The sequence below is a fragment of the Lipotes vexillifer genome, unplaced genomic scaffold (genome assembly GCF_000442215.2).
Source record: "Lipotes vexillifer unplaced genomic scaffold, Lipotes_vexillifer_v1.1 scaffold717, whole genome shotgun sequence".
Taxonomy (NCBI): Eukaryota; Metazoa; Chordata; class Mammalia; order Artiodactyla; family Lipotidae; genus Lipotes; species Lipotes vexillifer.
In genome coordinates this window covers 2,975,085-2,982,683 of record NW_006798707.1, presented here as the reverse complement: position 1 = coordinate 2,982,683, position 7,599 = coordinate 2,975,085, and positions in this window count along the sequence as shown.

The window sequence follows — 7,599 nt, the reverse complement described above, 5'->3', positions numbered from 1 at the left end:
GCAGGAATGAACTTTATGTTTTAGAAAGAGTAAGTATACTTAGTAGTTGAAAGACCAGATTCTCTAGCCCGTTAGGATGTGAGTCCTGGCTCTCCATGGGTTATCAGACCTGTCAATACCTCAACATCTCCATATATTGTACAAAATAAGGATAATAACTTCCCTTTCTCACTGCCCCTCAGGAAGATTATAAATTGTGTGAAAGCACAAGCACTCCCTCTCATACCTCTTGAATTCCCAAGTGATTTGGGTTGGGTGTGGGGAGAATTTCAACAGTCAGCGTGCGTCTCTACACACCTGCCCTCCCCACCACTCCCGTCTGGCCCTCCCGGCTCCCCTTCTGTGCCACGTTGGCTTTGCCTGTCACTTGTTTAATGACAGTAGCAAGAACCCTACCAGAACCAAGTCCTTTCAGGGCAAAAGAAGAATATACAGACTCTCTACCACACTTAGTGTTAAAAAATAAGCATCAAAGGAAGATATTTAACCCATTGGATGAATTCTTTTTTAAAAATTTCTGGCCTCTCCATTATAGTGCTTGGTAAACTCTACAGCTGTAAGATATTATGTAACCACAGATTAACTTTAGTCCATAAAATATGAGGCTTTTACATCCAAATTCACATGGCACACCGCTAAGAAATTCTAAGGGATCAGGCTATTTTGCTAGATTTTTCTCCAGTAATAGTAGGATTAAAATTCACATGAGCTTTGTAGACCTAAAACATGATGCTTATGAATTTAGACGACTCTGAATAACAGACTTCCTATGACAAGATTCATAAAATGTATGTAGTGTGTTGTCAATCTGTCTTTAGCTAATGACTTTCTAAATGGGTCCCCAAAGAACATACAACTTGACTTTGCTAATTTCATTGCAGCAGATGGTTCCCTATGCTGTTGTGTGAACATACAAAACAAAAACCAGCATTCCCATAATCCTCCGCAAGATGCCCTAAAATAAAAGATAATTATCAAGAACAACTGGTAAGGCTTCTATTAAGATTCTGTTTTGACTTGGTATCCTGAGTAGGTGTGTTTAAGTTTTAATGCACCACTCAAGTACAAAGCTATTTTTAGCCCTAGCTTAACAGCTTTAGAACATTTGAAAACTCAGTGCAACAAAAGAATATGGCACGGAGTTGGGGGGCAGGGAGGAACACGGACTCTAACCACAGCACCAGAGCGATGACTCTCCCCTCTTAGGCTGTTCAGTAAATGTAAACAAGCGTGTAACCGAGAACCGCAGGTACCGGGTCTGCCAGCAGCGCCGTCCGCTGTCCATTCCTCAGATCCTTCTGCTTGACACGTGCTCCAGCGGTTGCCCCACTCCGTTCATCTGCTAAGGCCTACTGCCTCCTTGAAAGCAATTGCTCACAATTAGTTATCCCGCCATCACTCAAAGGCTCGTTGGGTAGGTGCTTTTCAGCCGATGTTAGCTGAAAGGCAGTCTTACTAAATGAACTCACTAAGCCTTAGCAACTAGTATATTAACGCTCCCTAGAGCATTTACATCTTGAGGTTATTTGCCAGTATAGATGACTATCAGACTATTAAAACCTCAGATGGTTATAATATGTTGCATGGTTTAGCACTCATCAATTATCTGAGAAACAGCAGGCAGACTGAGGAGTTAAGGGCGTAGGTATTACACAGCAATTACCTACCTACGTGACCCGAGCAAGTTAAACTCTCACTTTCTCATTTAAAAACATGAGCAGTTTGGTCTCAGAGGCCCCCTCCCTTTGATTCTGAAGTCTATGATTCTGTAAGACTTCACCTCTGTGTAAGGTAAATCCCAACATCTGGCCCACAGTTGGTAGGGCATGACCGGTGTGTGCGTGCGCACGTGCGTGCGTGTGTGTGTGTGTGTGTGTTTGACCCTTAATTCATTCAGAGGCAAAGCCAATTAATTCAGTGCACAATCCCAGTGAGCCAAATTATATTTAATCTTTATATACAAAAGCAGACCAGAAAGAAGTTTAGCATCAGTTCTCTGTTTATTGTTCTATTCAAAGATCTCTTTAACAAATCACAAAATCATTAACATAGCAAAATGAAGTTGCTATCTGGGGTGGTTTCCTGAAAGAAGCAAAGCTGACACAGGACTATGAGAATCATGTCTGTTTAATGACCTTCACGCTCACCGTGGCACCACTTACTTCTCTTTTATTACATTTGCTACAGTGGCAACCTTATTAGCAAAGTAAAAGCATGCAACTTATCACTTGAAGCGTATCTTTTACCACACCTAATACTCCATGACAGATCTGATGCACTTGCTGTCAGTGCTCATTCCCAGAGTAACAAAGCCCAGGATAAGCCACACGTTCAAGACCAGGCAGTGTCTGTGGAGTCAGGCATCTCTGAACAAGCATCATGGAACCATTATGATGAGGAATTCACTAACGACAGGAGTCTTCTCTCCCAGTCACCATTGGATTGGAGAGAATCCCTCTTTTCGGGTTTGTGGAGACACACCCACTGCCACTGGAGGGCAATTTTTGGAAACCTGTTCCGAATTATATAGCGTTACAGTGGATCTAGTAGTAGGGAATCCCCAAAAGATAGCCAACCCAAATGCCCACCAAAAGAGAAGATTGTGACAACTGCAGGCAACCGTCTACATTTTAGTGCATCTAACAGTTGAGGGGAGAAAAACCAGTTTAAATATTTTTGCATTATTTCAAAATAATATTTATGCGGTACTTCACAGTTCTCAGTAAGAAGTAAAGCAAGATCAAAGACAAATTCTTTTTCCTCATGTATGTACCAGTTAGCAGCTGGTGATGTTTTATAAAAGAAACTAAAGCAGAACATGACACTGAAGTTTCCTCTGTCACACCCCAGGGAGTGTGAAGTGAGACCTCAAGAAATCTCATGCTATTTCTTACTTCCCTAAGCCCTAGTCCCTTCAAGAAAGAGAAAAGATCGCTTGAGAAAAATCACCACATTTTTAACTGATACATATAATCTACTGGAATTCTTATTAGAAATCCATTTTTACTGGCAGGTTCAATAAAGGAGACTGAAAATTTTCACTTTAATCCTCTTCTCTATTGTGTATAATACAAAATCTACTTTCCCCTGTCATCAACTGGGACTTTTATGACTATTAAAATTCATTTTAAAATCCATTTTAGGATTTTTTTCCAAAGATATTGTGTAGTAACACCTATCCTCCATAACAAGAACTGTCAGGGACAGCCAATGTCATCAACAACACTGTTGACTGAGATTTAAGCTGAATCTCAGAAGTCGTATTAGAGAAAGAAGAAAAAGAATGGCTTGAAGCTGTGCGTGTAATTTTAACATGATTCATTTCCATGTCAGTCTGATTTGATTTGTTATGTGAAAAATAGTTAGTCCAGTCTTCAAGAAGGTAAGGGTACTTTGAGTAACACCTCTATCAGGCTGGAGTTGAAAGAACTTAACCTCTATGAGATCAACACAGGTCAAGGAGAACACAGCATCTGGATATTTAAACTTCCTAAACTTTAGGAATGCTTAAAATTCAAATTCAGTTCAGCGCAAGTAGCTTCCTGATACTCCCTATTTAATTTCATTTATCCAATTAAAACAACTCCGACTAAACATCCAATCCTAAGACCAGTTCCTCTGAGGACAGAGGCATACAAGGTGTGCCTGAGTTTAAGGACCTGCGTATCTACAGGAGCAACAAACTTGACACCTGGGTTCATTTAGGGTTTTAGAGCTGAAATTAAAACCATATTTATGATCATTTGTCAAATGACAGCAGTGATCACTAGGGACAGGTTATGTTTTAAGCTAATAGTCTCAATTTAAACACCTAGAGTGTCTTTACTAACATAACTCAGAACTTACTGCCCTGCTGCAGCACCACGACCACACTTCCCTATTTGAACTGAAAAATGATGAGACCTGCTGCTGCTTTATCGTGAAAATTCTGTTCGCTGTAAGATATTCTAAAGGGTCGAGAGGAAAAAGGTTCCCCACACTGCTTGGTGCCTTTCTCGTCAAGGGAAAAGGCTACAAGCAGAAAAGAAGTTTCATTTCTACCACGCATAATGAAAATATATTGTTGTCAGTAACATGTGCCCACCTACTCTAATTCCTCCCCATGAACTTCTTTTTCCCTTCTGTAAAAAGGAGCATTGGCAAAAATTTTGCTAGAAAAAATTCTTTTTGCCTACGCAAAGGCATCATATTCTGCTGGTAAGAACATCTTAACATGAACTACTTAACTTGTTCAGCCCACACACAGGCTCCACTAAGAATGTCTGTTGTATATTCAAGCAGCTTATGTGACACTGTTTGTAAATAAGGGCCTATGTACCAAGGGATATTACTAAACAATTACTAAAAATATATGTGATGTGAGTTTTGTATTACCTACTATGTTTGTATTACAAATAAGTATAGTGAAGCAAAGGGCATGAAGAAAAATAAAAAATAAATTCTCCTACTTGCTTGCCATGTGGTGATACATATTATATGTCTCTGAGTCAATCATTTAGATAACAAATATCCAGTGAACGGTTAAAATTACTAGATCTGTTTCTTAACTAAGAATGATTCCTAACGCATTAGGTCTCTAGCCTCAGTCAACGTGGCTCAAAAACTATTATCACATAGCCTAAATAGGCAGGTCCAAAATAAAACTCTGAAACAAAAATGCTTGGCACCAGAAACCAATGCTGTTTGTGCACACCTGGGTGAGCTCCAGTTCATCCTCTCTGTGTTAGACCACACATGTTACTGTGTTCCCTAAATTATCATCATATCACAATAGAAATTCAAAACCAGCCCCAGGGACAATAGATAGGCAGTTAGGTGACCCCACTGTGTCTTTCCTGCCCCCTTTTCTACCCCTGACACCCAACATCCTTCTATCTCCTTCAATGTCACTATTTTGGGGTAAAGTTGGGCTACCATGACTCAAACCTTTCTTGTCCTTTGTCCTCCCCTACCCAGCAAAATTTACCCGTCCCACGGCCTGGTCTCTCAAGCCCACCTCGCTGAAGCTGGCGAGACAACACCCCCTCTACTTTAAACCATCAACGGCCTCCACTGCCTCTGTTCATTTAACAAATGTTTCCCGAGCACGCAGTAGATGCCAAGTGTTATTCCAGGTGTTAGGGATGAAATGATGAACAAAACAGTCAAAACCCATCCCTCAATCCAGTGAGGGACAGGACAAGTAATGAGCAAAAAGTTGTAGCATGACCAAGGGTGGTAAATGCTAAGCAGAAAAATAACACATGAGAGGGGATAAGGAGTTCGGGAGAGGACAGTGCAAGGGTCTCACCAAGATTACAATGCCTCAGCTCAGATTCCACAAATGTCTGTATCAACACTTTTAAGCACTTAAAAAATACTCCCATCAAATTACCTGGAAATATAGAAACAAAGCCTTTTAGTAGAATGTAGATACTTATTTACATATATTTTGAAATCTATAAACTCAAGGTTTTCTATCTAACCCTAAATAAACAAATGAAATCCCACTGGTATAAAAGATAATTAAGCAATTTTAGAAAACCACAGAAATACATTCTTTTCTTAAATGGCTCTCTGTCCATCAAAACAATATAATCGGAGAGTAGCTAAAAACATAACTTCATTTGCTGAGTAGAAGCATGGTACTTTTTAAGACTCTCTATAGGACAAGGGTCCCCAACCCCTGGGCCGCACGGCAGGAGGTGAGCGGCGGGCCAGCTCACATTACCGCCTGAGCTCAGCCTCCTGTCAGATCAGCGGTGGCATTAGAGTCTCATAGGAGCGCGAACCCTATTGTGAACTGCACATGTGAGGGATCTAGGTTACGTGCTCCTTATGCGAATCTAGTGCCTGATGATCTGGGGTGGAGCTGAGGCTGTGATGCAAGTGCTGGGGAGCGGCTGCAGATACAGATTATCATTAGCAGAGAGGTTTGACTGCACAGAGACCACAGTAAGTCAATTCCTTGCAGACTCAAATCGAAACCCTATCAGTGAGTGGCAAGTGAAAACAAGCTCAGGGCTCCCACTAATTCTACATTGCAGTGAGCTGTATAATTATTTCATTATATATTACAGTGTAATAATAATAGAAATAAAGTGCACGATAAATGTAATGTGCTTGAATCATCCCGAAACCATCCCCCCACGCCGGTCCGTGGAAAAACTGTCTTCCACGAAACCGGTCCCTGGTGCCAAAAAGGTTGGAGACCACTGCTATAGGGTAAGGACGGGACAAATCCAAGTCATTACTGTAAGAAGAAAAAAAGTGAACTACAAAGCATATGTACTCTGAGTACCTGGGAAGAGAAGAGTTGCAGGCAGCGTCAGCGACAACATGCCACTCCAAACCAAAACAGCTTCCCTTTTTATTAATGCTCAAGGCATGAACTTTGAATGACATAAGCAAAACACAAATGAAAACACCTAATTTTTATGCATAGTATACGTAAACATACACATTACATGGATTTAATAATCCTAATCTAAATATGAGAACAATTGGTTCTCTGACCTCAAAATAAAGTCAGTGTTGGCATTACTGCTACTAACTTACAGGGTTTTATATTTAACAGGAAGAATTATGGACAACCAAGTTCAGTGTAGTCATGGACTCCACGGTAAGGTATAAATAGAGTTTTTAAGAAATAAACTATATAATAAAATAAGTTTACTTTTGACACAGTACAGTCACTTTCTTCAATCAAAAATATTCCTTGATTACAAAGCAGCCTTATTCTGCAAATGTATTTCAGGAAAATAGCTCTAGCAATATTTGAAATTTCACACCTTTTTAAAAAGGCAGCAAAGCAAGAGAATTTAGATTTTAAATAGTATACTGCAAAATAGTTCAATGCATTATTTCTAAAGCACAAAGCAAGCTCCATTTCGAAGGATGCTTTTTATCTTATATATAGCAAACTATTCCAACATTTCCGTGGTAGTTTAGAGTCTAAACATCTACAATAAAAGACATATCTTTATACAAACAGGACAAACTTCAATACATATCCACGACACAAATGTTCTGCATTATTACATCACTCTATTATGAAGCTTAGTTTGTTAACATGTGCTCAAAAGGAAAATAAAAACATGGTACAGTTCTGCAGCTTTATAACAGGCTGAATTCTGCAACAACTGAAAATATAAAAAGAGCAACAGCAGCAAACGCAACACCGGTTTTATGAATAATAACACAAAACATCAAGAAACCATAAACATTTAAATGAATAGCTACTACATTCTTCTTAACACATCTTAATTTGCTCTCTTGTCATAAATATAATTTTTTTAATGTTTTTCACATCCCTGGAGGAAATGATGGCCAATTCTCCACAAAGAGGAAAGTGCATCATGTTTTATCTTAAAAGTGCTTCATATATGTATGTTTTATAGATACGTCCCATAAGAAAGTTAATTAAGCACGTGCAAAAAATTCTAATCGTGACTTGAATTGATAAACCTAATCATGGGTTTTTGTGGTTCCTCCAGATGAGGCAGTCACTAACACAGAAGAAAGGTCTGAGATGACACGCTTTGTACAGCGGCAAGAGCCCGAGCCACAGGTCACGAGACCCACGTTCTAGTTGTAGCTCTGGTAACCAGCTAGCTTGTG